We start from the raw sequence: 25,672 nt of genomic DNA on the forward strand, positions 1-25,672 counted from the left end.
AGACCAAAGCTGTATCTCAGAATAGACAGTAGGACTGCATTCAACCAGAAAACATAACTTTTGACACAGAGCTTAGATATGCAAAAGAAACACATATTCATGTACCCCACAGTTTGAAAAACCCAAAAAACAGAAAATTTTTTCAAATCCCTGAGGAGATAGACCAAAGTGTCCCTTAGAATTGGCAGTAGGGCTAAATTCAGCCAGAAAACTTAACTTTTGACAGACAGCTCAGGTTTGCGGAAGAAACACATATTCATGTTCACCAAGGTCTGAAAAAGGGCAAAAACACATTCAATTTTCAATACGAGCTTTCTCTGAGGAGGTAGACCAAACCTGTATCTGAGAATTGGCAGTAGGATTCAATTCAGCCAGAAAACTTAACTTTTGATACAAGCTCAGATTTTCAAAATAAACACATTCATGTTACGGAAAGTATGAAAACACCAAAAACACACAATTTTCAAATCTCAGCTTTCCCTGAGGAGTTAGACCAAAGCTGTATCTCAGAATAGGCAGTAGGGCTCAATTCAGCCAGAAAACTTAACTTTTCAAAAAGAGCTTAGATATGTAAAACAAACACATAGTCATGTACCCCACAGTCTGAAAAGCCCAAAAAACTGTCAATTTTTTCAAATCTGAGCTTTCCCTGAGGAGATAGACCAAAGTGTCTGTCAGAATTGGCAGTAGGGCTCAATTCAGCCAGAAAACTTAACTTTTGATACAAGCTCAGATTTTTTCCACAGACAATTTTTTCAAATCTGAGCTTTCCCTGAGGAGATAGACCAAAGTGTCTCTCAGAATTGGCAATAGGATTCAATTCAGCCAGAAAACTTAACTTTTGACAGAAAGCTCAGGTTTGCAGAAGAAACAAATATTCATGTTCACCAAGGTCTGAAAGGCCCAAAAAACAGACAATTTTTTCAACTCTGAGCTTTCCCTGAGGAGATAGACCAAAGTGTCCCTCAGAATTGGCAGTAGGGCTAAATTCAGCCAGAAAACTTAACTTTTGACCCAGAGCTTAGATATGCAAAAGAAACAAATATTCATGTATCCCACAGACATTTTTTTCAAATCTGAGCTTTCCCTGAGGAGATAGACCAAAGTGTCTCTCAGAATTGGCAGTAGGGCTCAATTCAGACAGAAAACTTAACTTTTGACAGACAGCTCAGGTTTGCAGAAGAAACACATATTCATGTTCACCAAGGTCTGAAAATAGCGCAAAAAGGCATTCAATTGTCAATACGAGCTTTCTCTGAGGAGTTAGACCAAAGCTGTATCTTAGAATTGGCAGTAGGATTCAATTCAGCCAGAAAACTTAACTTTGATACAAGCTCAGATTTTCAAAATAAACACATATTCATGTTACGGAAAGTATGAAAACACCAAAAACACACAATTTTCAAATCTGAGCTTTCCCTGAGGAGTTAGACCAAAGCTGTATCTCAGAATAGACAGTAGGACTGCATTCAACCAGAAAACATAACTTTTGACACAGAGCTTAGATATGCAAAAGAAACACATATTCATGTACCCCACAGTTTGAAAAACCCAAAAAACAGAAAATTTTTTCAAATCCCTGAGGAGATAGACCAAAGTGTCCCTTAGAATTGGCAGTAGGGCTAAATTCAGCCAGAAAACTTAACTTTTGACAGACAGCTCAGGTTTGCGGAAGAAACACATATTCATGTTCACCAAGGTCTGAAAAAGGGCAAAAACACATTCAATTTTCAATACGAGCTTTCTCTGAGGAGGTAGACCAAACCTGTATCTGAGAATTGGCAGTAGGATTCAATTCAGCCAGAAAACTTAACTTTTGATACAAGCTCAGATTTTCAAAATAAACACATTCATGTTACGGAAAGTATGAAAACACCAAAAACACACAATTTTCAAATCTCAGCTTTCCCTGAGGAGTTAGACCAAAGCTGTATCTCAGAATAGGCAGTAGGGCTCAATTCAGCCAGAAAACTTAACTTTTCAAAAAGAGCTTAGATATGTAAAACAAACACATAGTCATGTACCCCACAGTCTGAAAAGCCCAAAAAACTGTCAATTTTTTCAAATCTGAGCTTTCCCTGAGGAGATAGACCAAAGTGTCTGTCAGAATTGGCAGTAGGGCTCAATTCAGCCAGAAAACTTAACTTTTGATACAAGCTCAGATTTTTTCCACAGACAATTTTTTCAAATCTGAGCTTTCCCTGAGGAGATAGACCAAAGTGTCTCTCAGAATTGGCAATAGGATTCAATTCAGCCAGAAAACTTAACTTTTGACAGAAAGCTCAGGTTTGCAGAAGAAACAAATATTCATGTTCACCAAGGTCTGAAAGGCCCAAAAAACAGACAATTTTTTCAACTCTGAGCTTTCCCTGAGGAGATAGACCAAAGTGTCCCTCAGAATTGGCAGTAGGGCTAAATTCAGCCAGAAAACTTAACTTTTGACCCAGAGCTTAGATATGCAAAAGAAACAAATATTCATGTATCCCACAGACATTTTTTTCAAATCTGAGCTTTCCCTGAGGAGATAGACCAAAGTGTCTCTCAGAATTGGCAGTAGGGCTCAATTCAGACAGAAAACTTAACTTTTGACAGACAGCTCAGGTTTGCAGAAGAAACACATATTCATGTTCACCAAGGTCTGAAAATAGCGCAAAAAGGCATTCAATTGTCAATACGAGCTTTCTCTGAGGAGTTAGACCAAAGCTGTATCTTAGAATTGGCAGTAGGATTCAATTCAGCCAGAAAACTTAACTTTGATACAAGCTCAGATTTTCAAAATAAACACATATTCATGTTACGGAAAGTATGAAAACACCAAAAACACACAATTTTCAAATCTGAGCTTTCCCTGAGGAGTTAGACCAAAGCTGTATCTCAGAATAGACAGTAGGACTGCATTCAACCAGAAAACATAACTTTTGACACAGAGCTTAGATATGCAAAAGAAACACATATTCATGTACCCCACAGTTTGAAAAACCCAAAAAACAGAAAATTTTTTCAAATCCCTGTGGAGATAGACCAAAGTGTCCCTTAGAATTGGCAGTAGGGCTAAATTCAGCCAGAAAACTTAACTTTTGACAGACAGCTCAGGTTTGCGGAAGAAACACATATTCATGTTCACCAAGGTCTGAAAAAGGGCAAAAACACATTCAATTTTCAATACGAGCTTTCTCTGAGGAGGTAGACCAAACCTGTATCTGAGAATTGGCAGTAGGATTCAATTCAGCCAGAAAACTTAACTTTTGATACAAGCTCAGATTTTCAAAATAAACACATTCATGTTACGGAAAGTATGAAAACACCAAAAACACACAATTTTCAAATCTCAGCTTTCCCTGAGGAGTTAGACCAAAGCTGTATCTCAGAATTGGCAGTAGGATTCAATTCAGCCAGAAAACTTAACTTTTGATACAAGCTCAGATTTTCAAAATAAACACATTCATGTTACGGAAAGTATGAAAACACCAAAAACACACAATTTTCAAATCTCAGCTTTCCCTGAGGAGTTAGACCAAAGTGTCTCTCAGAATTGGCAGTAGGGCTCAATTCAGCCAGAAAACTTAACTTTTGACTCAGAGCTTAGATATGTAAAACAAACACATAGTCATGTTCCCCACGGTCTGAAAAAGGGCAAAAAGAAATTCAAATTTCAAGTACGAGGTTTCCTTGAGGAGAGACCAATTTCTCTCAGAATTGGCAGTAGGGCTCAATTCAGCCAGAAAACTTAACTTTTGATACAAGCTCAGATTTTTTCCACAGACAATTTTTTCAAATCTGAGCTTTCCCTGAGGAGATAGACCAAAGTGTCCCTCCGAATTGGCAGTAGGGCTAAATTCAGCCAGAAAACTTAACTTTTGACCCAGAGCTTAGATATGCAAAAGAAACAAATATTCATGTATCCCACAGACATTTTTTTCAAATCTGAGCTTTCCCTGAGGAGATAGACCAAAGTGTCTCTCAGAATTGGCAGTAGGGCTCAATTCAGCCAGAAAACTTAGCTTTTGACCGACAGCTCAGGTTTGCAGAAGAAACGCATATTCATGTTCACCAAGGTCTGAAAATAGCGCAAAAAGGCATTCAATTGTCAATACGAGCTTTCTCTGAGGAGTTAGACCAAAGCTGTATCTCAGAATTGGCAGTAGGGCTCAATTCAGCCAGAAAACTTAACTTTTCAAAAAGAGCTTAGATATGTAAAACAAACAGGTAGTCATGTACCCCACAGTCTGAAAAGCCCAAAAAACTGCCAATTTTTTCAAATCTGAGCTTTCCCTGAGGAGATAGACCAAAGTGTCTCTCAGAATTGGCAGTAGGGCTCAATTCAGCCAGAAAACTTAACTTTCGATACAAGCTCAGATTTTCAAAATAAACACATTCATGTTACGGAAAGTATGAAAACACCAAAAACACACAATTTTCAAATCTCAGCTTTCCCTGAGGAGTTAGACCAAAGCTGTATCTCAGAATAGGCAGTAGGACTGCATTCAACCAGAAAACATAACTTTTGACACAGAGCTTAGATATGGAAAACAAACATATATTCATGTTCCCCACAGTCTGAAAAAAGCGAAAAACGTCATTCAATTTTCAATACGAGCTGTCTATTAGGAGTAAGACCAAACCTGTGTCTCAGAATTGGCAGTAGGACTGCATTCATGTACCCCACAGACAATTTTTTCAAATCTGAGCTTTCCCTGAGGAGATAGACCAAAGTGTCTCTCAGAATTGGCAGTAGGGCTCAATTCAGCCAGAAAACTGACCTTTTGATACAAGCTCAGATTTTCAAAAGAAACACATTCATGTTACAGAAAGTATGAAAACACCAAAAACACACAATTTTCAAATCTCAGCTTTCCCTGAGGAGTTAGACCAAAGCTGTATCTCAGAAGGACTGCATACAAACAGGAAAACATAAGTTTTGACACAAGCTCAGATTTTCAAAAGAAAAACATGTTCATTTTATGGAAAGTATGAAAAAACCAAAAACACACACTTTTCAAATCTGAACTTTCCTTGAGGAGTTAGACCAAATCTGTATCTCAGAATAGGCAGTAGGACTGCATTCAACCAGAAAACATAACTTTGACACACAGCTCAGATTTGAAAAACAAACATATATTCATGTACCCCACAGTCTGAAAAGCCCAAAAAACTCAATTTTTTCAAATCTGAGCTTTCCCTGAGGAGATAGACCAAAATGCATCTCAGAATGGGCAGTAGGCCTCTATTCAGCCAGAAAACGAAACTTTTGACACAAGCTCAGATTTTCAAAAGAAACACGTGTTCATGTTACGCAAAGTATGAAAAGACCAAAAACACACAATTTTCAAATCTGAGCTATCCCTTAGGATCTGTATCTCAGAATAGGCAGTAGGAAAACAAATCTTTTGACACAGAGCTTAGATATGGGAAACAAATATATATTCATGTACCCCACATTCTGAAACACCCCAAAAAACAGTCAATTTTTTCAAATCTGAGCTTTTCCTGAGGAGATAGACCAAAGTGTCCCTCAGAATTGGCAGTAGGGCTAAATTCAGCCAGAAAACTTAACTTTTGATACAAGCTCAGATTTTCAAAATAAACACATATTCATGTTACGGAAAGTATGAAAAGACCAAAAACACACAATTTTCAAATCTCAGCTTTCCCTGAGGAGTTAGACCAAAGCTGTATCTCAGAATAGGCAGTAGGACTGCATTCAACCAGAAAACATATCTTTTGACACAGAGCTTAGATATGGAAAACAAACATATATTCATGTTCCCCACGGTCTGAAAAAAGCGAAAAAAGACATTCAATTTTCAATACGAGCTGTCTATTAGGAGTAAGACCAAACCTGTGTCTCAGAATTGGCAGTAGGACTGCATTCATGTACCCCACAGACAATTTTTTCGAATCTGAGCTTTCCCTGAGGAGATAGACCAAAGTGTCTCTCAGAATTGGCAGTAGGGCTCAATTCAGCCAGAAAACTGACCTTTTGATACAAGCTCAGATTTTCAAAAGAAACACATTCATGTTACAGAAAGTATGAAAACACCAAAAACACACAATTTTCAAATCTGAGCTATCCCTTAGGATCTGTATCTCAGAATAGGCAGTAGGAAAACAAATCTTTTGACACAGAGCTTAGATATGGGAAACAAATATATATTCATGTACCCCACATTCTGAAACACCCAAAAAAACAGTCAATTTTTTCAAATCTGAGCTTTTCCTGAGGAGATAGACCAAAGTGTCCCTCAGAATTGGCAGTAGGGCTAAATTCAGCCAGAAAACTTAACTTTTGATACAAGCTCAGATTTTCAAAATAAACACATATTCATGTTACGGAAAGTATGAAAAGACCAAAAACACACAATTTTCAAATCTCAGCTTTCCCTGAGGAGTTAGACCAAAGCTGTATCTCAGAATAGGCAGTAGGACTGCATTCAACCAGAAAACATATCTTTTGACACAGAGCTTAGATATGGAAAACAAACATATATTCATGTTCCCCACGGTCTGAAAAAAGCGAAAAAAGACATTCAATTTTCAATACGAGCTGTCTATTAGGAGTAAGACCAAACCTGTGTCTCAGAATTGGCAGTAGGACTGCATTCATGTACCCCACAGACAATTTTTTCGAATCTGAGCTTTCCCTGAGGAGATAGACCAAAGTGTCTCTCAGAATTGGCAGTAGGGCTCAATTCAGCCAGAAAACTGACCTTTTGATACAAGCTCAGATTTTCAAAAGAAACACATTCATGTTACAGAAAGTATGAAAACACCAAAAACACACAATTTTCAAATCTGAGCTTTCCCTGAGGAGTTAGACCAAAGCTGTATCTCAGAAGGACTGCATACAAACAGGAAAACATAAGTTTTGACACAAGCTCAGATTTTCAAAAGAAAAACATGTTCATTTTATGGAAAGTATGAAAAAACCAAAAACACACACTTTTCAAATCTGAACTTTCCTTGAGGAGTTAGACCAAATCTGTATTTCAGAATAGGCAGTAGGACTGCATTCAACCAGAAAACATAACTTTGACACACAGCTCAGATTTGAAAAACAAACATATATTCATGTACCCCACAGTCTGAAAAGCCCAAAAAACTCAATTTTTTCAAATCTGAGCTTTCCCTGAGGAGATAGACCAAAATGCATCTCAGAATGGGCAGTAGGCCTCTATTCAGCCAGAAAACTAAACTTTTGACACAAGCTCAGATTTTCAAAAGAAACACGTGTTCATGTTACGCAAAGTATGAAAAGACCAAAAACACACAATTTTCAAATCTGAGCTATCCCTTAGGATCTGTATCTCAGAATAGGCAGTAGGACTGCATTCAACCAGAAAACAAATCTTTTGACACAGAGCTTAGATATGGGAAACAAATATATATTCATGTACCCCACAGTCTGAAACACCCAAAAAACAGTCAATTTTTTCAAATCTGAGCTTTTCCTGAGGAGATAGACCAAAGTGTATCTCAGAATGGGCAGTAGGGCTCAATTCAGCAAGAAAACATAACTTTTGACAGCTCAGATTTGCAACACACAGACGTATTCATGTTCCCCACGGTCTGAAAAAGGGCAAAAACACATTCAATTTTCAATACGAGCTGTCTCTTAGGAGTAAGACCAAACCTGTGTCTCAGAATTGGCAGTAGAACTCAATTCAGCCAGAAAACATAACTTTTAACACAGAGATTAGATATGCAAAAGAAATAAATATTCATGTACCCCACAGTCTGAAAAGCCCAAAAAACAAACAATTTTTTCAAATCTCAGCTTTCCCTATGGAGATAGACCAAAGAGTATCTCATAATGGGCAGTAGGGCTCAATTCAGCAAGAAAACATAACTTTTGGCAAACAGCTCAGATTTGCAACACACAGACGTATTCATGTTCCCCACGGTCTGAAAAAGGGCAAAAACACATTCAATTTTCAATACGAGCTTTCTCTGAGGAGGTAGACCAAACCTGTATCTGAGAATTGGCAGTAGGACTCAATTCAGCCAGACAACTTAACTTTTGACCCAAGCTCAGATTTTCAAAAGAAACACGTTCATTTTTGGCAAAGTATGAAAAGACCAAAAACACACAATTTTCAAATCTGAGCTTTCCCTGAAGAGTTAGACGAAAGCTGTATCTCAGAATAGACAGTAGGACTGCATTCAACCAGAAAACTTAACTTTTGACCCAGAGCTTTGATATGCAAAAGAAACAAATATTCATGTACCCCACAGACAATTTTTTCAAATCTGAGCTTTCCCTGAGGAGATAGACCAAAGTGTCTCTCAGAATTGGCAGTAGGATTCAATTCAGCCAGAAAACTTAACTTTTGACAGACAGCTCAGGTTTGCAGAAGAAACACATATTCATGTTCACCAAGGTCTGAAAGGCCCAAAAAACAGACAATTTTTTCAACTCTGAGCTTTCCCTGAGGAGATAGACCAAAGTGTCCCTCAGAATTGGCAGTAGGGCTAAATTCAGCCAGAAAACTTAACTTTTGACCCAGAGCTTAGATATGCAAAAGAAACAAATATTCATGTATCCCACAGACATTTTTTTCAAATCTGAGCTTTCCCTGAGGAGATAGACCAAAGTGTCTCTCAGAATTGGCAGTAGGGCTCAATTCAGACAGAAAACTTAACTTTTGACCGACAGCTCAGGTTTGCAGAAGAAACACATATTCATGTTCACCAAGGTCTGAAAATAGCGCAAAAAGGCATTCAATTGTCAATACGAGCTTTCTCTGAGGAGTTAGACCAAAGCTGTATCTTAGAATTGGCAGTAGGATTCAATTCAGCCAGAAAACTTAACTTTGATACAAGCTCAGATTTTCAAAATAAACACATATTCATGTTACGGAAAGTATGAAAACACCAAAAACACACAATTTTCAAATCTGAGCTTTCCCTGAGGAGTTAGACCAAAGCTGTATCTCAGAATAGACAGTAGGACTGCATTCAACCAGAAAACATAACTTTTGACACAGAGCTTAGATATGCAAAAGAAACACATATTCATGTACCCCACAGTTTGAAAAACCCAAAAAACAGAAAATTTTTTCAAATCCCTGAGGAGATAGACCAAAGTGTCCCTTAGAATTGGCAGTAGGGCTAAATTCAGCCAGAAAACTTAACTTTTGACAGACAGCTCAGGTTTGCGGAAGAAACACATATTCATGTTCACCAAGGTCTGAAAAAGGGCAAAAACACATTCAATTTTCAATACGAGCTTTCTCTGAGGAGGTAGACCAAACCTGTATCTGAGAATTGGCAGTAGGATTCAATTCAGCCAGAAAACTTAACTTTTGATACAAGCTCAGATTTTCAAAATAAACACATTCATGTTACGGAAAGTATGAAAACACCAAAAACACACAATTTTCAAATCTCAGCTTTCCCTGAGGAGTTAGACCAAAGCTGTATCTCAGAATTGGCAGTAGGATTCAATTCAGCCAGAAAACTTAACTTTTGATACAAGCTCAGATTTTCAAAATAAACACATTCATGTTACGGAAAGTATGAAAACACCAAAAACACACAATTTTCAAATCTCAGCTTTCCCTGGGGAGTTAGACCAAAGCTGTATCTCAGAATAGGCAGTAGGGCTCAATTCAGCCAGAAAACTTAACTTTTCAAAAAGAGCTTAGATATGTAAAACAAACACATAGTCATGTACCCCACAGTCTGAAAAGCCCAAAAAACTGTCAATTTTTTCAAATCTGAGCTTTCCCTGAGGGGATAGACCAAAGTGTCTGTCAGAATTGGCAGTAGGGCTCAATTCAGCCAGAAAACTTAACTTTTGATACAAGCTCAGATTTTTTCCACAGACAATTTTTTCAAATCTGAGCTTTCCCTGAGGAGATAGACCAAAGTGTCTCTCAGAATTGGCAATAGGATTCAATTCAGCCAGAAAACTTAACTTTTGACAGAAAGCTCAGGTTTGCAGAAGAAACACATATTCATGTTCACCAAGGTCTGAAAGGCCCAAAAAACAGACAATTTTTTCAACTCTGAGCTTTCCCTGAGGAGATAGACCAAAGTGTCCCTCAGAATTGGCAGTAGGGCTAAATTCAGCCAGAAAACTAAACTTTTGACCCAGAGCTTAGATATGCAAAAGAAACAAATATTCATGTATCCCACAGACATTTTTTTCAAATCTGAGCTTTCCCTGAGGAGATAGACCAAAGTGTCTCTCAGAATTGGCAGTAGTGCTCAATTCAGCCAGAAAACTTAGCTTTTGACCGACAGCTCAGGTTTGCAGAAGAAACGCATATTCATGTTCACCAAGGTCTGAAAATAGCGCAAAAAGGCATTCAATTGTCAATACGAGCTTTCTCTGAGGAGTTAGACCAAAGCTGTATCTCAGAATTGGCAGTAGGATTCAATTCAGCCAGAAAACTTAACTTTTGATACAAGCTCAGATTTTCAAATTAAACACATATTCATGTTACGGAAAGTATGAAAACACCAAAAACACACAATTTTCAAATCTCAGCTTTCCCTGAGGAGTTAGACCAAAGCTGTATCTCAGAATAGGCAGTAGGGCTCAATTCAGCCAGAAAACTTAACTTTTCAAAAAGAGCTTAGATATGTAAAACAAACACATAGTCATGTACCCCACAGTCTGAAAAGCCCAAAAAACTGTCAATTTTTTCAAATCTGAGCTTTCCCTGAGGAGATAGACCAAATGTTCCCCACGGTCTGAAAAAGGGCAAAAAGAAATTCAAATTTCAAGTACGAGGTTTCCTTGAGGAGAGACCAATTTCTCTCAGAATTGGCAGTAGGGCTCAATTCAGCCAGAAAACTTAACTTTTGATACAAGCTCAGATTTTTTCCACAGACAATTTTTTCAAATCTGAGCTTTCCCTGAGGAGATAGACCAAAGTGTCCCTCCGAATTGGCAGTAGGGCTAAATTCAGCCAGAAAACTTAACTTTTGACCCAGAGCTTAGATATGCAAAAGAAACAAATATTCATGTATCCCACAGACATTTTTTTCAAATCTGAGCTTTCCCTGAGGAGATAGACCAAAGTGTCTCTCAGAATTGGCAGTAGGGCTCAATTCAGCCAGAAAACTTAGCTTTTGACCGACAGCTCAGGTTTGCAGAAGAAACGCATATTCATGTTCACCAAGGTCTGAAAATAGCGCAAAAAGGCATTCAATTGTCAATACGAGCTTTCTCTGAGGAGTTAGACCAAAGCTGTATCTCAGAATTGGCAGTAGGGCTCAATTCAGCCAGAAAACTTAACTTTTCAAAAAGAGCTTAGATATGTAAAACAAACAGATAGTCATGTACCCCACAGTCTGAAAAGCCCAAAAAACAAACAATTTTTTCAAATCTCAGCTTTCCCTATGGAGATAGACCAAAGAGTATCTCATAATGGGCAGTAGGGCTCAATTCAGCAAGAAAACATAACTTTTGGCAAACAGCTCAGATTTGCAACACACAGACGTATTCATGTTCCCCACGGTCTGAAAAAGGGCAAAAACACATTCAATTTTCAATACGAGCTTTCTCTGAGGAGGTAGACCAAACCTGTATCTGAGAATTGGCAGTAGGACTCAATTCAGCCAGACAACTTAACTTTTGACCCAAGCTCAGATTTTCAAAAGAAACACGTTCATTTTTGGCAAAGTATGAAAAGACCAAAAACACACAATTTTCAAATCTGAGCTTTCCCTGAAGAGTTAGACGAAAGCTGTATCTCAGAATAGACAGTAGGACTGCATTCAACCAGAAAACTTAACTTTTGACCCAGAGCTTTGATATGCAAAAGAAACAAATATTCATGTACCCCACAGACAATTTTTTCAAATCTGAGCTTTCCCTGAGGAGATAGACCAAAGTGTCTCTCAGAATTGGCAGTAGGGCTAAATTCAGCCAGAAAACTTAACTTTTGATACAAGCTCAGATTTTCAAAATAAACACATTCATGTTACGGAAAGTATGAAAACACCAAAAACACACAATTTTCAAATCTCAGCTTTCCCTGAGGAGTTAGACCAAAGCTGTATCTCAGAATAGGCAGTAGGGCTCAATTCAGCCAGAAAACTTAACTTTTCAAAAAGAGCTTAGATATGTAAAACAAACACATAGTCATGTACCCCACAGTCTGAAAAGCCCAAAAAACTGTCAATTTTTTCAAATCTGAGCTTTCCCTGAGGAGATAGACCAAAGTGTCTGTCAGAATTGGCAGTAGGGCTCAATTCAGCCAGAAAACTTAACTTTTGATACAAGCTCAGATTTTTTCCACAGACAATTTTTTCAAATCTGAGCTTTCCCTGAGGAGATAGACCAAAGTGTCTCTCAGAATTGGCAATAGGATTCAATTCAGCCAGAAAACTTAACTTTTGACAGAAAGCTCAGGTTTGCAGAAGAAACACATATTCATGTTCACCAAGGTCTGAAAGGCCCAAAAAACAGACAATTTTTTCAACTCTGAGCTTTCCCTGAGGAGATAGACCAAAGTGTCCCTCAGAATTGGCAGTAGGGCTAAATTCAGCCAGAAAACTAAACTTTTGACCCAGAGCTTAGATATGCAAAAGAAACAAATATTCATGTATCCCACAGACATTTTTTTCAAATCTGAGCTTTCCCTGAGGAGATAGACCAAAGTGTCTCTCAGAATTGGCAGTAGGGCTCAATTCAGCCAGAAAACTTAGCTTTTGACCGACAGCTCAGGTTTGCAGAAGAAACGCATATTCATGTTCACCAAGGTCTGAAAATAGCGCAAAAAGGCATTCAATTGTCAATACGAGCTTTCTCTGAGGAGTTAGACCAAAGCTGTATCTCAGAATTGGCAGTAGGATTCAATTCAGCCAGAAAACTTAACTTTTGATACAAGCTCAGATTTTCAAATTAAACACATATTCATGTTACGGAAAGTATGAAAACACCAAAAACACACAATTTTCAAATCTCAGCTTTCCCTGAGGAGTTAGACCAAAGCTGTATCTCAGAATAGGCAGTAGGGCTCAATTCAGCCAGAAAACTTAACTTTTCAAAAAGAGCTTAGATATGTAAAACAAACACATAGTCATGTACCCCACAGTCTGAAAAGCCCAAAAAACTGTCAATTTTTTCAAATCTGAGCTTTCCCTGAGGAGATAGACCAAATGTTCCCCACGGTCTGAAAAAGGGCAAAAAGAAATTCAAATTTCAAGTACGAGGTTTCCTTGAGGAGAGACCAATTTCTCTCAGAATTGGCAGTAGGGCTCAATTCAGCCAGAAAACTTAACTTTTGATACAAGCTCAGATTTTTTCCACAGACAATTTTTTCAAATCTGAGCTTTCCCTGAGGAGATAGACCAAAGTGTCCCTCCGAATTGGCAGTAGGGCTAAATTCAGCCAGAAAACTTAACTTTTGACCCAGAGCTTAGATATGCAAAAGAAACAAATATTCATGTATCCCACAGACATTTTTTTCAAATCTGAGCTTTCCCTGAGGAGATAGACCAAAGTGTCTCTCAGAATTGGCAGTAGGGCTCAATTCAGCCAGAAAACTTAGCTTTTGACCGACAGCTCAGGTTTGCAGAAGAAACGCATATTCATGTTCACCAAGGTCTGAAAATAGCGCAAAAAGGCATTCAATTGTCAATACGAGCTTTCTCTGAGGAGTTAGACCAAAGCTGTATCTCAGAATTGGCAGTAGGGCTCAATTCAGCCAGAAAACTTAACTTTTCAAAAAGAGCTTAGATATGTAAAACAAACAGATAGTCATGTACCCCACAGTCTGAAAAGCCCAAAAAACAAACAATTTTTTCAAATCTCAGCTTTCCCTATGGAGATAGACCAAAGAGTATCTCATAATGGGCAGTAGGGCTCAATTCAGCAAGAAAACATAACTTTTGGCAAACAGCTCAGATTTGCAACACACAGACGTATTCATGTTCCCCACGGTCTGAAAAAGGGCAAAAACACATTCAATTTTCAATACGAGCTTTCTCTGAGGAGGTAGACCAAACCTGTATCTGAGAATTGGCAGTAGGACTCAATTCAGCCAGACAACTTAACTTTTGACCCAAGCTCAGATTTTCAAAAGAAACACGTTCATTTTTGGCAAAGTATGAAAAGACCAAAAACACACAATTTTCAAATCTGAGCTTTCCCTGAAGAGTTAGACGAAAGCTGTATCTCAGAATAGACAGTAGGACTGCATTCAACCAGAAAACTTAACTTTTGACCCAGAGCTTTGATATGCAAAAGAAACAAATATTCATGTACCCCACAGACAATTTTTTCAAATCTGAGCTTTCCCTGAGGAGATAGACCAAAGTGTCTCTCAGAATTGGCAGTAGGGCTAAATTCAGCCAGAAAACTTAACTTTTGATACAAGCTCAGATTTTTTCCACAGACAATTTTTTCAAATCTGAGCTTTCCCTGAGGAGATAGACCAAAGTGTCTCTCAGAATTGGCAGTAGGATTCAATTCAGCCAGAAAACTTAACTTTTGACAGACAGCTCAGGTTTGCAGAAGAAACACATATTCATGTTCACCAAGGTCTGAAAGGCCCAAAAAACAGACAATTTTTTCAACTCTGAGCTTTCCCTGAGGAGATAGACCAAAGTGTCCCTCAGAATTGGCAGTAGGGCTCAATTCAGACAGAAAACTTAACTTTTGACCCAGAGCTTAGATATGCAAAAGAAACAAATATTCATGTATCCCACAGACATTTTTTTCAAATCTGAGCTTTCCCTGAGGAGATAGACCAAAGTGTCTCTCAGAATTGGCAGTAGGGCTCAATTCAGACAGAAAACTTAACTTTTGACCGACAGCTCAGGTTTGCAGAAGAAACACATATTCATGTTCACCAAGGTCTGAAAATAGCGCAAAAAGGCATTCAATTGTCAATACGAGCTTTCTCTGAGGAGTTAGACCAAAGCTGTATCTTAGAATTGGCAGTAGGATTCAATTCAGCCAGAAAACTTAACTTTGATACAAGCTCAGATTTTCAAAATAAACACATATTCATGTTACGGAAAGTATGAAAACACCAAAAACACACAATTTTCAAATCTGAGCTTTCCCTGAGGAGTTAGACCAAAGCTGTATCTCAGAATAGACAGTAGGACTGCATTCAACCAGAAAACATAACTTTTGACACAGAGCTTAGATATGCAAAAGAAACACATATTCATGTACCCCACAGTTTGAAAAACCCAAAAAACAGAAAATTTTTTCAAATCCCTGAGGAGATAGACCAAAGTGTCCCTTAGAATTGGCAGTAGGGCTAAATTCAGCCAGAAAACTTAACTTTTGACAGACAGCTCAGGTTTGCGGAAGAAACACATATTCATGTTCACCAAGGTCTGAAAAAGGGCAAAAACACATTCAATTTTCAATACGAGCTTTCTCTGAGGAGGTAGACCAAACCTGTATCTGAGAATTGGCAGTAGGATTCAATTCAGCCAGAAAACTTAACTTTTGATACAAGCTCAGATTTTCAAAATAAACACATTCATGTTACGGAAAGTATGAAAACACCAAAAACACACAATTTTCAAATCTCAGCTTTCCCTGAGGAGTTAGACCAAAGCTGTATCTCAGAATTGGCAGTAGGATTCAATTCAGCCAGAAAACTTAACTTTTGATACAAGCTCAGATTTTCAAAATAAACACATTCATGTTACGGAAAGTATGAAAACACCAAAAACACACAATTTTCAAATCTCAGCTTTCCCTGGGGAGTTAGACCAAAGCTGTATCTCAGAATAGGCAGTAGGGCTCAATTCAGCCAGAAAACTTAACTTTTCAAAAAGAGCTTAGATATGTAAAACAAACACATAGTCATGTACCCCACAGTCTGAAAAGCCCAAAAAACTGTCAATTTTTTCAAATCTGAGCTTTCCCTGAGGGGATAGACCAAAGTGTCTGTCAGAATTGGCAGTAGGGCTCAATTCAGCCAGAAAACTTAACTTTTGATACAAGCTCAGATTTTTTCCACAGACAATTTTTTCAAATCTGAGCTTTCCCTGAGGAGATAGACCAAAGTGTCTCTCAGAATTGGCAATAGGATTCAATTCAGCCAGAAAACTTAACTTTTGACAGAAAGCTCAGGTTTGCAGAAGAAACACATATTCATGTTCACCAAGGTCTGAAAGGCCCAAAAAACAGACAATTTTTTCAACTCTGAGCTTTCCCTGAGGAGATAGACCAAAGTGTCCCTCAGAATTGGCAGTAGGGCTAAATTCAGCCAGAAAACTAAACTTTTGACCCAGAGCTTAGATATGCAAAAGAAACAAATATTCATGTATCCCACAGACATTTTTTTCAAATCTGAGCTTTCCCTGAGGAGATAGACCAAAGTGTCTCTCAGAATTGGCAGTAGTGCTCAATTCAGCCAGAAAACTTAGCTTTTGACCGACAGCTCAGGTTTGCAGAAGAAACGCATATTCATGTTCACCAAGGTCTGAAAATAGCGCAAAAAGGCATTCAATTGTCAATACGAGCTTTCTCTGAGGAGTTAGACCAAAGCTGTATCTCAGAATTGGCAGTAGGATTCAATTCAGCCAGAAAACTTAACTTTTGATACAAGCTCAGATTTTCAAATTAAACACATATTCATGTTACGGAAAGTATGAAAACACCAAAAACACACAATTTTCAAATCTCAGCTTTCCCTGAGGAGTTAGACCAAAGCTGTATCTCAGAATAGGCAGTAGGGCTCAATTCAGCCAGAAAACTTAACTTTTCAAAAAGAGCTTAGATATGTAAAACAAACACATAGTCATGTACCCCACAGTCTGAAAAGCCCAAAAAACTGTCAATTTTTTCAAATCTGAGCTTTCCCTGAGGAGATAGACCAAATGTTCCCCACGGTCTGAAAAAGGGCAAAAAGAAATTCAAATTTCAAGTACGAGGTTTCCTTGAGGAGAGACCAATTTCTCTCAGAATTGGCAGTAGGGCTCAATTCAGCCAGAAAACTTAACTTTTGATACAAGCTCAGATTTTTTCCACAGACAATTTTTTCAAATCTGAGCTTTCCCTGAGGAGATAGACCAAAGTGTCCCTCCGAATTGGCAGTAGGGCTAAATTCAGCCAGAAAACTTAACTTTTGACCCAGAGCTTAGATATGCAAAAGAAACAAATATTCATGTATCCCACAGACATTTTTTTCAAATCTGAGCTTTCCCTGAGGAGATAGACCAAAGTGTCTCTCAGAATTGGCAGTAGGGCTCAATTCAGCCAGAAAACTTAGCTTTTGACCGACAGCTCAGGTTTGCAGAAGAAACGCATATTCATGTTCACCAAGGTCTGAAAATAGCGCAAAAAGGCATTCAATTGTCAATACGAGCTTTCTCTGAGGAGTTAGACCAAAGCTGTATCTCAGAATTGGCAGTAGGGCTCAATTCAGCCAGAAAACTTAACTTTTCAAAAAGAGCTTAGATATGTAAAACAAACAGATAGTCATGTACCCCACAGTCTGAAAAGCCCAAAAAACAAACAATTTTTTCAAATCTCAGCTTTCCCTATGGAGATAGACCAAAGAGTATCTCATAATGGGCAGTAGGGCTCAATTCAGCAAGAAAACATAACTTTTGGCAAACAGCTCAGATTTGCAACACACAGACGTATTCATGTTCCCCACGGTCTGAAAAAGGGCAAAAACACATTCAATTTTCAATACGAGCTTTCTCTGAGGAGGTAGACCAAACCTGTATCTGAGAATTGGCAGTAGGACTCAATTCAGCCAGACAACTTAACTTTTGACCCAAGCTCAGATTTTCAAAAGAAACACGTTCATTTTTGGCAAAGTATGAAAAGACCAAAAACACACAATTTTCAAATCTGAGCTTTCCCTGAAGAGTTAGACGAAAGCTGTATCTCAGAATAGACAGTAGGACTGCATTCAACCAGAAAACTTAACTTTTGACCCAGAGCTTTGATATGCAAAAGAAACAAATATTCATGTACCCCACAGACAATTTTTTCAAATCTGAGCTTTCCCTGAGGAGATAGACCAAAGTGTCTCTCAGAATTGGCAGTAGGGCTAAATTCAGCCAGAAAACTTAACTTTTGATACAAGCTCAGATTTTCAAAATAAACACATTCATGTTACGGAAAGTATGAAAACACCAAAAACACACAATTTTCAAATCTCAGCTTTCCCTGAGGAGTTAGACCAAAGCTGTATCTCAGAATAGGCAGTAGGGCTCAATTCAGCCAGAAAACTTAACTTTTCAAAAAGAGCTTAGATATGTAAAACAAACACATAGTCATGTACCCCACAGTCTGAAAAGCCCAAAAAACTGTCAATTTTTTCAAATCTGAGCTTTCCCTGAGGAGATAGACCAAAGTGTCTGTCAGAATTGGCAGTAGGGCTCAATTCAGCCAGAAAACTTAACTTTTGATACAAGCTCAGATTTTTTCCACAGACAATTTTTTCAAATCTGAGCTTTCCCTGAGGAGATAGACCAAAGTGTCTCTCAGAATTGGCAATAGGATTCAATTCAGCCAGAAAACTTAACTTTTGACAGAAAGCTCAGGTTTGCAGAAGAAACACATATTCATGTTCACCAAGGTCTGAAAGGCCCAAAAAACAGACAATTTTTTCAACTCTGAGCTTTCCCTGAGGAGATAGACCAAAGTGTCCCTCAGAATTGGCAGTAGGGCTAAATTCAGCCAGAAAACTAAACTTTTGACCCAGAGCTTAGATATGCAAAAGAAACAAATATTCATGTATCCCACAGACATTTTTTTCAAATCTGAGCTTTCCCTGAGGAGATAGACCAAAGTGTCTCTCAGAATTGGCAGTAGGGCTCAATTCAGCCAGAAAACTTAGCTTTTGACTGACAGCTCAGGTTTGCAGAAGAAACGCATATTCATGTTCACCAAGGTCTGAAAATAGCGCAAAAAGGCATTCAATTGTCAATACGAGCTTTCTCTGAGGAGTTAGACCAAAGCTGTATCTCAGAATTGGCAGTAGGATTCAATTCAGCCAGAAAACTTAACTTTTGATACAAGCTCAGATTTTCAAATTAAACACATATTCATGTTACGGAAAGTATGAAAACACCAAAAACACACAATTTTCAAATCTCAGCTTTCCCTGAGGAGTTAGACCAAAGCTGTATCTCAGAATAGGCAGTAGGGCTCAATTCAGCCAGAAAACTTAACTTTTCAAAAAGAGCTTAGATATGTAAAACAAACACATAGTCATGTACCCCACAGTCTGAAAAGCCCAAAAAACTGTCAATTTTTTCAAATCTGAGCTTTCCCTGAGGAGATAGACCAAATGTTCCCCACGGTCTGAAAAAGGGCAAAAAGAAATTCAAATTTCAAGTACGAGGTTTCCTTGAGGAGAGACCAATTTCTCTCAGAATTGGCAGTAGGGCTCAATTCAGCCAGAAAACTTAACTTTTGATACAAGCTCAGATTTTTTCCACAGACAATTTTTTCAAATCTGAGCTTTCCCTGAGGAGATAGACCAAAGTGTCCCTCCGAATTGGCAGTAGGGCTAAATTCAGCCAGAAAACTTAACTTTTGACCCAGAGCTTAGATATGCAAAAGAAACAAATATTCATGTATCCCACAGACATTTTTTTCAAATCTGAGCTTTCCCTGAGGAGATAGACCAAAGTGTCTCTCAGAATTGGCAGTAGGGCTCAATTCAGCCAGAAAACTTAGCTTTTGACCGACAGCTCAGGTTTGCAGAAGAAACGCATATTCATGTTCACCAAGGTCTGAAAATAGCGCAAAAAGGCATTCAATTGTCAATACGAGCTTTCTCTGAGGAGTTAGACCAAAGCTGTATCTCAGAATTGGCAGTAGGGCTCAATTCAGCCAGAAAACTTAACTTTTCAAAAAGAGCTTAGATATGTAAAACAAACAGATAGTCATGTACCCCACAGTCTGAAAAGCCCAAAAAACAAACAATTTTTTCAAATCTCAGCTTTCCCTATGGAGATAGACCAAAGAGTATCTCATAATGGGCAGTAGGGCTCAATTCAGCAAGAAAACATAACTTTTGGCAAACAGCTCAGATTTGCAACACACAGACGTATTCATGTTCCCCACGGTCTGAAAAAGGGCAAAAACACATTCAATTTTCAATACGAGCTTTCTCTGAGGAGGTAGACCAAACCTGTAACTGAGAATTGGCAGTAGGACTCAATTCAGCCAGACAACTTAACTTTTGACCCAAACTCAGATTTTCAAAAGAAACACGTTCATTTTTGGCAAAGTATGAAAGGACCAAAAACACACAATTTTCAAATCTGAGCTTTCCCTGAAGAGTTAGACGAAAGCTGTATCTCAGAATAGACAGTAGGACTGCATTCAACCAGAAAACTTAACTTTTGACCCAGAGCTTTGATATGCAAAAGAAACAAATATTCATGTACCCCACAGACAATTTTTTCAAATCTGAGCTTTCCCTGAGGAGATAGACCAAAGTGTCTCTCAGAATTGGCAGTAGGGCTAAATTCAGCCAGAAAACTTAACTTTTGATACAAGCTCAGATTTTTTCCACAGACAATTTTTTCAAATCTGAGCTTTCCCTGAGGAGATAGACCAAAGTGTCTCTCAGAATTGGCAGTAGGATTCAATTCAGCCAGAAAACTTAACTTTTGACAGACAGCTCAGGTTTGCAGAAGAAACACATATTCATGTTCACCAAGGTCTGAAAGGCCCAAAAAACAGACAATTTTTTCAACTCTGAGCTTTCCCTGAGGAGATAGACCAAAGTGTCCCTCAGAATTGGCAGTAGGGCTCAATTCAGACAGAAAACTTAACTTTTGACAGACAGCTCAGGTTTGCAGAAGAAACACATATTCATGTTCACCAAGGTCTGAAAATAGCGCAAAAAGGCATTCAATTGTCAATACGAGCTTTCTCTGAGGAGTTAGACCAAAGCTGTATCTTAGAATTGGCAGTAGGATTCAATTCAGCCAGAAAACTTAACTTTGATACAAGCTCAGATTTTCAAAATAAACACATATTCATGTTACGGAAAGTATGAAAACACCAAAAACACACAATTTTCAAATCTGAGCTTTCCCTGAGGAGTTAGACCAAAGCTGTATCTCAGAATAGACAGTAGGACTGCATTCAACCAGAAAACATAACTTTTGACACAGAGCTTAGATATGCAAAAGAAACACATATTCATGTACCCCACAGTTTGAAAAACCCAAAAAACAGAAAATTTTTTCAAATCCCTGAGGAGATAGACCAAAGTGTCCCTTAGAATTGGCAGTAGGGCTAAATTCAGCCAGAAAACTTAACTTTTGACAGACAGCTCAGGTTTGCGGAAGAAACACATATTCATGTTCACCAAGGTCTGAAAAAGGGCAAAAACACATTCAATTTTCAATACGAGCTTTCTCTGAGGAGGTAGACCAAACCTGTATCTGAGAATTGGCAGTAGGATTCAATTCAGCCAGAAAACTTAACTTTTGATACAAGCTCAGATTTTCAAAATAAACACATTCATGTTACGGAAAGTATGAAAACACCAAAAACACACAATTTTCAAATCTCAGCTTTCCCTGAGGAGTTAGACCAAAGCTGTATCTCAGAATTGGCAGTAGGATTCAATTCAGCCAGAAAACTTAACTTTTGATACAAGCTCAGATTTTCAAAATAAACACATTCATGTTACGGAAAGTATGAAAACACCAAAAACACACAATTTTCAAATCTCAGCTTTCCCTGGGGAGTTAGACCAAAGCTGTATCTCAGAATAGGCAGTAGGGCTCAATTCAGCCAGAAAACTTAACTTTTCAAAAAGAGCTTAGATATGTAAAACAAACACATAGTCATGTACCCCACAGTCTGAAAAGCCCAAAAAACTGTCAATTTTTTCAAATCTGAGCTTTCCCTGAGGGGATAGACCAAAGTGTCTGTCAGAATTGGCAGTAGGGCTCAATTCAGCCAGAAAACTTAACTTTTGATACAAGCTCAGATTTTTTCCACAGACAATTTTTTCAAATCTGAGCTTTCCCTGAGGAGATAGACCAAAGTGTCTCTCAGAATTGGCAATAGGATTCAATTCAGCCAGAAAACTTAACTTTTGACAGAAAGCTCAGGTTTGCAGAAGAAACACATATTCATGTTCACCAAGGTCTGAAAGGCCCAAAAAACAGACAATTTTTTCAACTCTGAGCTTTCCCTGAGGAGATAGACCAAAGTGTCCCTCAGAATTGGCAGTAGGGCTAAATTCAGCCAGAAAACTTAACTTTTGACCCAGAGCTTAGATATGCAAAAGAAACAAATATTCATGTATCCCACAGACATTTTTTTCAAATCTGAGCTTTCCCTGAGGAGATAGACCAAAGTGTCTCTCAGAATTGGCAGTAGTGCTCAATTCAGCCAGAAAACTTAGCTTTTGACCGACAGCTCAGGTTTGCAGAAGAAACGCATATTCATGTTCACCAAGGTCTGAAAATAGCGCAAAAAGGCATTCAATTGTCAATACGAGCTTTCTCTGAGGAGTTAGACCAAAGCTGTATCTCAGAATTGGCAGTAGGATTCAATTCAGCCAGAAAACTTAACTTTTGATACAAGCTCAGATTTTCAAATTAAACACATATTCATGTTACGGAAAGTATGAAAACACCAAAAACACACAATTTTCAAATCTCAGCTTTCCCTGAGGAGTTAGACCAAAGCTGTATCTCAGAATAGGCAGTAGGGCTCAATTCAGCCAGAAAACTTAACTTTTCAAAAAGAGCTTAGATATGTAAAACAAACACATAGTCATGTACCCCACAGTCTGAAAAGCCCAAAAAACTGTCAATTTTTTCAAATCTGAGCTTTCCCTGAGGAGATAGACCAAATGTTCCCCACGGTCTGAAAAAGGGCAAAAAGAAATTCAAATTTCAAGTACGAGGTTTCCTTGAGGAGAGACCAATTTCTCTCAGAATTGGCAGTAGGGCTCAATTCAGCCAGAAAACTTAACTTTTGATACAAGCTCAGATTTTTTCCACAGACAATTTTTTCAAATCTGAGCTTTCCCTGAGGAGATAGACCAAAGTGTCCCTCCGAATTGGCAGTAGGGCTAAATTCAGCCAGAAAACTTAACTTTTGACCCAGAGCTTAGATATGCAAAAGAAACAAATATTCATGTATCCCACAGACATTTTTTTCAAATCTGAGCTTTCCCTGAGGAGATAGACCAAAGTGTCTCTCAGAATTGGCAGTAGGGCTCAATTCAGCCAGAAAACTTAGCTTTTGACCGACAGCTCAGGTTTGCAGAAGAAACGCATATTCATGTTCACCAAGGTCTGAAAATAGCGCAAAAAGGCATTCAATTGTCAATACGAGCTTTCTCTGAGGAGTTAGACCAAAGCTGTATCTCAGAATTGGCAGTAGGGCTCAATTCAGCCAGAAAACTTAACTTTTCAAAAAGAGCTTAGATATGTAAAACAAACAGATAGTCATGTACCCCACAGTCTGAAAAGCCCAAAAAACAAACAATTTTTTCAAATCTCAGCTTTCCCTATGGAGATAGACCAAAGAGTATCTCATAATGGGCAGTAGGGCTCAATTCAGCAAGAAAACATAACTTTTGGCAAACAGCTCAGATTTGCAACACACAGACGTATTCATGTTCCCCACGGTCTGAAAAAGGGCAAAAACACATTCAATTTTCAATACGAGCTTTCTCTGAGGAGGTAGACCAAACCTGTATCTGAGAATTGGCAGTAGGACTCAATTCAGCCAGACAACTTAACTTTTGACCCAAGCTCAGATTTTCAAAAGAAACACGTTCATTTTTGGCAAAGTATGAAAAGACCAAAAACACACAATTTTCAAATCTGAGCTTTCCCTGAAGAGATAGACGAAAGCTGTATCTCAGAATAGACAGTAGGACTGCATTCAACCAGAAAACTTAACTTTTGACCCAGAGCTTTGATATGCAAAAGAAACAAATATTCATGTACCCCACAGACAATTTTTTCAAATCTGAGCTTTCCCTGAGGAGATAGACCAAAGTGTCTCTCAGAATTGGCAGTAGGGCTAAATTCAGCCAGAAAACTTAACTTTTGATACAAGCTCAGATTTTCAAAATAAACACATTCATGTTACGGAAAGTATGAAAACACCAAAAACACACAATTTTCAAATCTCAGCTTTCCCTGAGGAGTTAGACCAAAGCTGTATCTCAGAATAGGCAGTAGGGCTCAATTCAGCCAGAAAACTTAACTTTTCAAAAAGAGCTTAGATATGTAAAACAAACACATAGTCATGTACCCCACAGTCTGAAAAGCCCAAAAAACTGTCAATTTTTTCAAATCTGAGCTTTCCCTGAGGAGATAGACCAAAGTGTCTGTCAGAATTGGCAGTAGGGCTCAATTCAGCCAGAAAACTTAACTTTTGATACAAGCTCAGATTTTTTCCACAGACAATTTTTTCAAATCTGAGCTTTCCCTGAGGAGATAGACCAAAGTGTCTCTCAGAATTGGCAATAGGATTCAATTCAGCCAGAAAACTTAACTTTTGACAGAAAGCTCAGGTTTGCAGAAGAAACACATATTCATGTTCACCAAGGTCTGAAAGGCCCAAAAAACAGACAATTTTTTCAACTCTGAGCTTTCCCTGAGGAGATAGACCAAAGTGTCCCTCAGAATTGGCAGTAGGGCTAAATTCAGCCAGAAAACTAAACTTTTGACCCAGAGCTTAGATATGCAAAAGAAACAAATATTCATGTATCCCACAGACATTTTTTTCAAATCTGAGCTTTCCCTGAGGAGATAGACCAAAGTGTCTCTCAGAATTGGCAGTAGGGCTCAATTCAGCCAGAAAACTTAGCTTTTGACCGACAGCTCAGGTTTGCAGAAGAAACGCATATTCATGTTCACCAAGGTCTGAAAATAGCGCAAAAAGGCATTCAATTGTCAATACGAGCTTTCTCTGAGGAGTTAGACCAAAGCTGTATCTCAGAATTGGCAGTAGGATTCAATTCAGCCAGAAAACTTAACTTTTGATACAAGCTCAGATTTTCAAATTAAACACATATTCATGTTACGGAAAGTATGAAAACACCAAAAACACACAATTTTCAAATCTCAGCTTTCCCTGAGGAGTTAGACCAAAGCTGTATCTCAGAATAGGCAGTAGGGCTCAATTCAGCCAGAAAACTTAACTTTTCAAAAAGAGCTTAGATATGTAAAACAAACACATAGTCATGTACCCCACAGTCTGAAAAGCCCAAAAAACTGTCAATTTTTTCAAATCTGAGCTTTCCCTGAGGAGATAGACCAAATGTTCCCCACGGTCTGAAAAAGGGCAAAAAGAAATTCAAATTTCAAGTACGAGGTTTCCTTGAGGAGAGACCAATTTCTCTCAGAATTGGCAGTAGGGCTCAATTCAGCCAGAAAACTTAACTTTTGATACAAGCTCAGATTTTTTCCACAGACAATTTTTTCAAATCTGAGCTTTCCCTGAGGAGATAGACCAAAGTGTCCCTCCGAATTGGCAGTAGGGCTAAATTCAGCCAGAAAACTTAACTTTTGACCCAGAGCTTAGATATGCAAAAGAAACAAATATTCATGTATCCCACAGACATTTTTTTCAAATCTGAGCTTTCCCTGAGGAGATAGACCAAAGTGTCTCTCAGAATTGGCAGTAGGGCTCAATTCAGCCAGAAAACTTAGCTTTTGACCGACAGCTCAGGTTTGCAGAAGAAACGCATATTCATGTTCACCAAGGTCTGAAAATAGCGCAAAAAGG

This window comes from Pantherophis guttatus, chromosome 17 (genome assembly GCF_059756535.1).
Source record: "Pantherophis guttatus breed Tessera chromosome 17, ASM5975653v1, whole genome shotgun sequence".
Classification (NCBI taxonomy): domain Eukaryota; kingdom Metazoa; phylum Chordata; class Lepidosauria; order Squamata; family Colubridae; genus Pantherophis; species Pantherophis guttatus.